Source organism: Callospermophilus lateralis, chromosome 15, assembly GCF_048772815.1.
Source record: "Callospermophilus lateralis isolate mCalLat2 chromosome 15, mCalLat2.hap1, whole genome shotgun sequence".
Taxonomy (NCBI): domain Eukaryota; kingdom Metazoa; phylum Chordata; class Mammalia; order Rodentia; family Sciuridae; genus Callospermophilus; species Callospermophilus lateralis.
In genome coordinates, this window is record NC_135319.1 from 14,753,205 (window position 1) to 14,761,222 (window position 8,018).

The 8,018-nt window shown below is 39.6% G+C and overlaps 1 pseudogene; it reads left to right on the forward strand.

Annotated features, from left to right (window-relative positions):
• The first annotated feature begins 1,152 nt into the window (after positions 1 to 1,152).
• LOC143381501 (transcription factor AP-2 gamma pseudogene) lies at positions 1,153 to 4,083 on the forward strand (annotated as a pseudogene).
• The last annotated feature ends 3,935 nt before the right edge of the window (positions 4,084 to 8,018 follow it).

Below are 8,018 nucleotides of genomic sequence, written 5' to 3' on the forward strand. Positions count from 1 at the left end.
CTCTGGCCAGCCTCTCCTGACTTTTCCCTTGCTCTCCCATTTGGGGAGCTTGAGGCTGAGAGTTGTGGAGCCATCCTGAAGCTTGTTTAAATGCAGAGTGTGTGTCTGTGTTTTATTTGGTGTCCCTGGAAATTCAAATTAGCAACCTTAAGTTCAGTTGTCTGAGTGGGTCAGAGGCAGCAGGGCACCTTGTTTTGATCATAGGATTTCACAGTGACCTCAGGAATCAACTAAAATAGCTAATTTTAAGGCCTTCCAGTAAGGTTTATAAAGAAAATGATCATGTTTTAAAAAGTATCAGATTGTTCTTCCCAAGGAAATATTATACAATAAAAGTTGTTACTTCTTTTTTCTTTTTAAAAATATTATTATTGGCGCTGAGGTTGTGGCTCAGTGGTAGAGTGCTTACCTAGCACGTGTGAGGCCCTGAGTTCAATCCTCAGCACCACATAAAAATAAATAAATAAATAAATATATTAAAATATGATTATTATTATTGTTATTATTATTGATACCATGAATTGAACCGGGGGCACTGTGGTTAAGTAAACCACATCCCCAGCCCTTTTGATTTTTTTTTTTTAATTTAGAGACAGGGTCTTGATAAGAGGTTTAAGATCTTGCTAAGTTGCTAAAGCTGACATTGAACTCATAATCCTCCTGCCTCAGTCTGTTGAGCTGCTGGCATGCACTACTGTGCCCATTTTTTTCTTTTTCTTCTTAATAATAAGCTTTGGGGTATGAATAAATGTGTTTGGCACTCTGAATACCTCTCTCCTACTATTGTATTTCAAATTGGATGTGGAGGTTACAGAAATTATAAATACTCATAACCTGAAGAAACTGTCCTCACAGGATTATTTGTAGGGTCTTAATATGTGATAACCTGTTTCACCATAAAGAAAATAACACAAATGCTTTTCATCCTAGCAGCAATCCTGTTGGTTGTGTGATCTCCACTGTATAGGTGAGAAGGCTGAGGCAGAGGAACATCCCAAGATTAGTCAACTGGTTCATGCTCCCTGATTGCTCTGCTTCTCAAATCTGTGCTTGGTCCTCAGCAAGCTAAGGTTTCTGTTGGGGGAGGGGAGGGGAGGGAGACACCATAGTGGTGAGAAAAAAATGTGTGCAGAGGTGACTACAGGGGGAGCCATGGGCCATGATGGTCAGTGGACACTCATAAACGAAGGCCTGCTGGGACTCATCCCCACCCCCACTGGCTTCTCAGAGTAATGCTAGTAGATGCAAGAACATTTGCAACTGGGAAAGGGAGCAGGCCCTTATGTTAAGCAGTTCATGGGTTAATCCTCACTTGCCCCCCACCAATGGGGAATCCCCTTTGCATAAAATATGAATGACTCTGACTGGACTGCTAAAATGGTGGCACTGGAGAAATTGCCATGGTAACACTCCAGGTAGCAAAGCCCAAAGAGAATTCATTGAAATGCTCATAATACCCCAGTAATATAATGTTCCAGTAACACCCAACCACTTTAAGGCTTCTTCAACTTTTTTTTTTTTTTTTTGGTGTGTGTGTGTTTGTACCAAGAACAAATCAATTCTGCAGTTTGCTGAAGATAATGAGCACCTTCTCAGAGTAATGCTAGAAGATGCGGAACATTTGCAACTGGGATTACAAAGAAAAGCAATTATTAAAGTGCAGTAATGAGAATACTAGAAATGTTAATATGATCGGCATCCTTGGCTATTAATTAGCATGTAAAAGAACAAAATCTGGTGGTGAACTTAATAACTACTATTACTTTGAAGAGATGAGAGACATAAATATTTCCAACTATGCAGTTATCACCAAAAAATCTGTAATTTATATTGATAACATGTTGAACCTATGTGGCCTGTCTACTTCTGTCATTGAAGTAAATGTTGAGTTTAGTTAGAGGTTAGTGAAGACAAAGATATAATTGTCTTTTACTCATGTTTGCATAGCCCCTTCCCTTCATTCCCCTGGATTAAGAAGCCTGAGCCATGTGGGGCACTCCTTCACGTCTCATGAACAACCTCCTGGGCTTTCAATTGGGCTTCTAGTGAACTCAAGTTAGGGAAGAGGATACCTTAAAAATATGGAGTCTTCCTGCTTGTGGTTCTTGCAGACTGCATTTAGGTAGCCCAACCCCATTTCCCAACACAGTTTTTATAATGATCCCCATAAATACTTGCATCATTATGTAGGAAGCACTCTTAGAAGCCAGTATATTTTGTAACTATTTGATATTCTCTCTTGTTTTGTAAGTATAGCTAGTGTTCCCATATAGAATTAGTTTTTGAATATTGAGCTAATAGCTAAGCGATCATTTCATTTTTTAATTTTCTATCTATGCAGTCACATCATCTGGAAGTTCTAACAGTTGCTTTTTCTTCTTTTCAGTTTATATGGTCATCATTTTTAAATTTTCTTCTGTTTACTGATAGGACTTTTGGTACAATTATAACAGAAGCAGTGATATCAGTGAGTCATCTTCCTGATTTTAAAGAAAATCCTTCTAATATGTCCCCATTGAGTCATGTGCTAGTACCAATTTTCAGCAGCTAGCAAGAGCCGACCTTTAACTTTTCATGAGTTTTACAAATCAGTGTTAAAATATAGTCATTATTTAAAATTAAATTATAACTCCAACATTTGCAGCTGATGAGCAAGCACGTTTCGCACGGTGTTTGCTGCAAGCTGACTTACCTGTGGAGCACAGGCTTGAACTTATCTGGCTTGGGACCGAATGTCCTGAGATGTTGCTTCTGAACACCCTGGGAACCCAGTGCCCAGATCTTCTCTCAGGGCTTTAAGGACTCATCCCCACCCCCACTCCTGCATCTCCCACCTAAGCACAGGGCAGCATCTTTACATCTCCACCTGGCTGCTGTCCCACACTAGAGTCCCTGAATACCAGCTACTACCCTACTTTCCACTGTCCTACCAGCAGTTGGCTTACACTCACTCGGTGGATCCCTACTCACATCTGAGCAAAGCCTATGCTACAGCCATTAGCCCCCTGCACCAGCCTGTGGCCACCAGCAGCCAGCAACAGTCCTGGTCTGGCCACCAGAGGCAGGAGGGGGCCGTCCTGCCTTTGTACCTAGGGTGCCTGGGTGGCTTGCTTCCCCAACTCTATAGGATAGAGGGAGGTGCTGTGTGCGCCCTCGGGGATGCTTATAGCTGCTCAGACCTACTGTTATCCCATGGCATGCCCTGGACGTTGCAGGTCTGGCAAAGTACCTGGGGCTCCACGACATGGCTCACCAGATGGAAGAGGAGCAGAACGTCAACCAACACCTGCTTGGGCCTGATCAGTCTGTAATCTGCAAAAGTCCCATTTTCCATGGCTAAGAACCCCCTGGGTGCCCCCTGTCAGAAGGATCTAGTGGTAGCCCTGATGAATCCCATGAAGTCTTCTGCTCGGTTCTGGGAAGACTATCTCTTTTCAGCTCCAGGTCCAAATATAAGTGACTGTGGCTGAAGTACAGAGGCAATTGTCACCTTCTGAATGCTTAAATGCCTCACTGCTGGGAGGTGTTCTCAGGAAAGCAAAGTCCAAAAATGGCTGATTGTTGTGGGAAAAGTTGGACAAGACTGGGCTGAATCTTCCAGCTGGAAGACAGAAAGCTGCTCTTGTGACGCCCCTGACATCCTTGGTGGAACAAAAAGCTGTTCACTTGGCTTGGTACTTTGCATATGGCTGTGAACTGGAGTTTTCTAGTAAGTCAGTGGCCAAATATTTAACCAGGCCTCACCTAGGAGGGTAAACCAAGATGGTAACAAGGAAGAATAATGTTGTGGGTGTCTTGGCAAGGGTGTAAAGAATTCACGGACCCCCTCAATTAAGACTGAGCACCCAATGGCAACAACAGGCCCTCCCTGGTCTTAGAAAACTACCACACAAGCTCTTGTCTCATTTTTGCCTGATTACCCACAGGTTCAGCAGCCAGGTCATCTGCACCCCTGTGTTTGGGGTGAAGAACTACATCAAAGAAGCCTCGATTGTCATAGACAAATTCTATATGAACCCCAGAGACCAGAGTCCAGCAGATTCTAACAAGACCCTGGAGAAAATGGAGAAGCACAGGAAGTAAAATGGGGTGAGCACAGGGTGGGAAGGGAATGGACAGAGGAATCCATCTCCACTGGGACAGACTGGAGGCACTCTTGCTGGGGGAGGAGTTTCCAACCTGTCATACCCAACTATCCAAAGTCCTCTGTCACTTGAGGCATGCAGGATCTTGACTTGTCCTCCAGGATCCCTGCAGCTTCTGTAGCACTGCAGTGTCTGTCCTTGAACACATGATCCCAAGGTGACAAGTACTGGTTTTTGTTTTGTTTTTACTTGTTCAGCATTTATTTTTTGGAACCCCATCTCTCCTTCCTCTGAAAGTGGTGCCACAGAGTATTAGAACCTTCTCATAATTTCCCCGGGGCAGACAAGAAGTCATGTGCCTATCTGTTGAAAGTTCAGATTGATGATATTCAGACTATCTACCTACTTCAGTGATGATGCCCTCCAGGAGGAGGCAAAGATACCATGTGCTCTACTGCCAGTGAACAGGTGCTACTTTGATGCAAAACTGGTGCACAGAGGGGTCGTCTAGTGTAGAAAACTTGTAGAAACAATTCCTACTGAAATTTCATTTTTCTTTTGTCTCTTTTCTTTTTTAACTTTGAAAGTTTACTCGTTAAATGGGTGACTCTTTGGAATGACATGTTCCTGTAAGGAACTGAAAGTTTTGTTTGCATATTTATTTCAGATCTTGATTTTTCAAGTAAACTTCAAAAGGGTGGGCACTAAGTATCTGCTGCTGCCTGTCACCCCTCAAGCCCTTGTGGAGCCTCTGTATTTTGAGAAACAGTGTGCTGAGTGTACAGACTTTATTTATGCATACTTTAATGGGATCTGTAAATACTGGTACACTTCTTACAAGTTTTTGAGAAATAGGATTCAATTTTAATATTAACTTTTAATGGTTGTGGGATAATTCATAACATGTATTTCAATTTTATTAATCTGTACACAGGATATGAATAATTAAGAGGATACAGAGATTTGTTCTTAGATTGAAAGATTTTGTTTAATTGGGGCTCTCTGTTCAGAAAGCAAGAACTTCACATCTTGTTCCCGTGAGGCTCATTCACTGTAAGGTGAATGTGTGTTATATTTGATATGGATGAAATGGAGGTTTCGAATTGAACTCCCTGCATGTAAATATTTCTCAAAGCAAAGTGTGCATATGATACCTGTATTATAAAAGTATTCTTGATAGAATCTGTGGAAAAATAAAAAATGAAAAAGTAAAATTAAATTATGGATATGTGAAACTAAGCCAATCATATTAAAAATACTGGTAATCAATTATCAAAACTCACATCTTTTGCTTTTTTGTGGTGTCTTGCTATGATCCCTGCACTTCAGGCTGTTTATGTATCATCTGTGTCTGTTAGATGGAAGTGTTCCATGGTGAGTGATTGCATGCCTTCCAGTTACATCACACTGAAGGCTTTGACTTGACCATGATGGGAATAGTTATAATAGGATAATGACAAAGACTGAAAACTAGGGCTTTTATTTTCCTTATTAGTCTGTTGTCAGGCATAGACTAATATGCTTATGACCAAGATTTTGCAAATTCTAAACTCTTAACTAAAAAAGAAAGGAGAGAAGGAAAAAAGAGGAGAAAAGAGAGCTTCTTCTAGTGTGCTAACCTGCATATGTTGCTTTTCTCTGCAGACATCTGTGATGCTCTGCTGGCCTCTGCCTTGCTCTGGGTGTCCTTCAGCAGCTCTTCAGAGCTGTCCAGTAGCCATGGCCTTGACTTTACACGTCTAAATCAGAGAGATGATGAGTCAGCTGTTGTTTCTACTTCTTCCTCAGAGAGAGCTTGCATCTTTATTTCTGTTCCTGTAGCTCAAAAATTAATTATTTTCATTTTAATGAAATTGAAGAAATTGGACTTTTCATGTTATCTTTCTTTTTATTTTAATTTTTTTAAATTTTCTTTGGATAAATTTCTTCCTTATTGGTTGCCCAGTAAATACTCATAAAGGAAATTAAGTCAGAATGGAATTATTGGAGCTATTCATTATTTCCAGTTATACCAAATCTTTTTAGTATGACAATAGACTATGAAAAGGTTACTATTCCAGTGAGCTGATCATGAAAAACTGAAATATATCAATAAGTAAAAGAGCCAATGTCAGAGCCACTGGGATTAGTCAGCAGGCCACCACACAGTATCTCTGTGATGGAAAGAGTCCAGGGCTGCCTGATGGGCAATGAGCACCTTCCTGGAACATCATATGAGAGGAATCCAGGGGAAGGCTGTGCTGATAGTAGGGATTTTCTTCCCAGGTAGTATGAAAGAAGCTGTGGACTTACTTTTTGGAGATGTATCTTTCGATCTTAGGACTCCAGTGTCATTGAGTAAATTACTTTTTCTGTTGCACAAATAGTAGTTCAGAGGATTAAATAAATACAATAAAAATAAATTTCTCTAAAAAATTCTAAAGAAGTAGACTGATTTTTCTGTGAAAGGTGAGCTAATTCATTCATGAAGTACAATTTAAAATGAGCTCTGCCCCTTCTAAGTACATCCTTGTAAGTATTGGTGATGTAGCCTGGAGTTGAGTATTTGCTCCCTTTATGTAATATTTCAATGATCTGGGTTTAAGTGTAGCTTGAGTTTCTTAATCTTTTTAAAATCAAGCATGGTGCCTAGATATCAGATACATTGATAGGAAAGAGTGGATATAAGAGAAAAACCCAGAAAATGGTTTGCAAAGATTATAATAACTAAGGAAACACTCAATTTTTATTTTTTAAATTTTTTAAATTTTATTTTAAATAAGTGATAGCAGAAAGCATTACAATTCTTATTGCACATATACAGCACAATTTTTTCATTTCTCAGGTTGTACATAAAGTATGTTCACACTAGTTTGTGTCTTCATACATGTACTTTGGATAATGATGTCCATCTCATTCCACTATCCTTGCTAACCTCTTGCCCCCTCCCTTCTCCTCCTACCCCACTGTCCTATCTAGAGTTTGTCTATTCCTCCCATACTCCCCCTCCCTACCTCACTATGAATCAGCCTCCTTAATTCAGAGAAAATATTTGGCATTTGTTTTGGAGGGGATTGGCTAAATACACTTAGCATTATCTTCTCCAACACCATCCATTTACTTGCAAATGCTATGATTTTATTCTCTTATTGCTGAGTAATATTCTATTGTGTATATATGCCATGTTTTTTCCATTCATTTACTGAAGGGTCAATTCAATTATTCTAAAGAAGCCCAATGGGCTTGTATATTGTGTTTCTGATCTGCAGAGACACAAACCTGTTATGATTCAGGCTTCCCTGCAGTAGTACTTTGGAAGTTATAAACATATAGAGGAAAAAGTCTTTTAGTTTCAAATCTACTTACTTCCATTATATATAATTTTAAAATGTTAACAGCTCATAATATGATAAGCAGTCATTATGAAATTACGAATGGTAGTACTAAATTCACCATGTATATTTAGATTACTTTCACTGCATATTTAAGTTAATTTTTTTCTGAGAGAGTAACATTCAGCTGATTAGGTTTAGTGTTTATGGTTGCAACTCTGATTGCATGTAATGTGTGTTTCAGTAAATATTCCTTGATATTGCTACCAAACTTCATGTTCATTCCTGAAATGTGATTTACAAAGTTTAATGCATCAGTACTTTTTCTGAAGGATTATTTATGTGTTTTCTGTTTTATGTGTATGATTTTTCCTTTTATACTCATGCATTTTATTTATTTCTGTATTTGTGTTGTTTTCTATTGACTTATGAAAAGTAATAAAGTATTTCTTAGCAACACTTTTGTGGCAAATAAAGGAAAGGTGTCTCATGAACTCTACTGGGAAGGCTGAGTAGAGAAGTCTGGGCAGGTTCAGGTGTTTCCAGTGACCAAAGACAGAGAGGCAGTTCCAAAGGGGCTGAGCATCATGGCAAGTGATCTTGTGGCCATATTTGAGTCAGT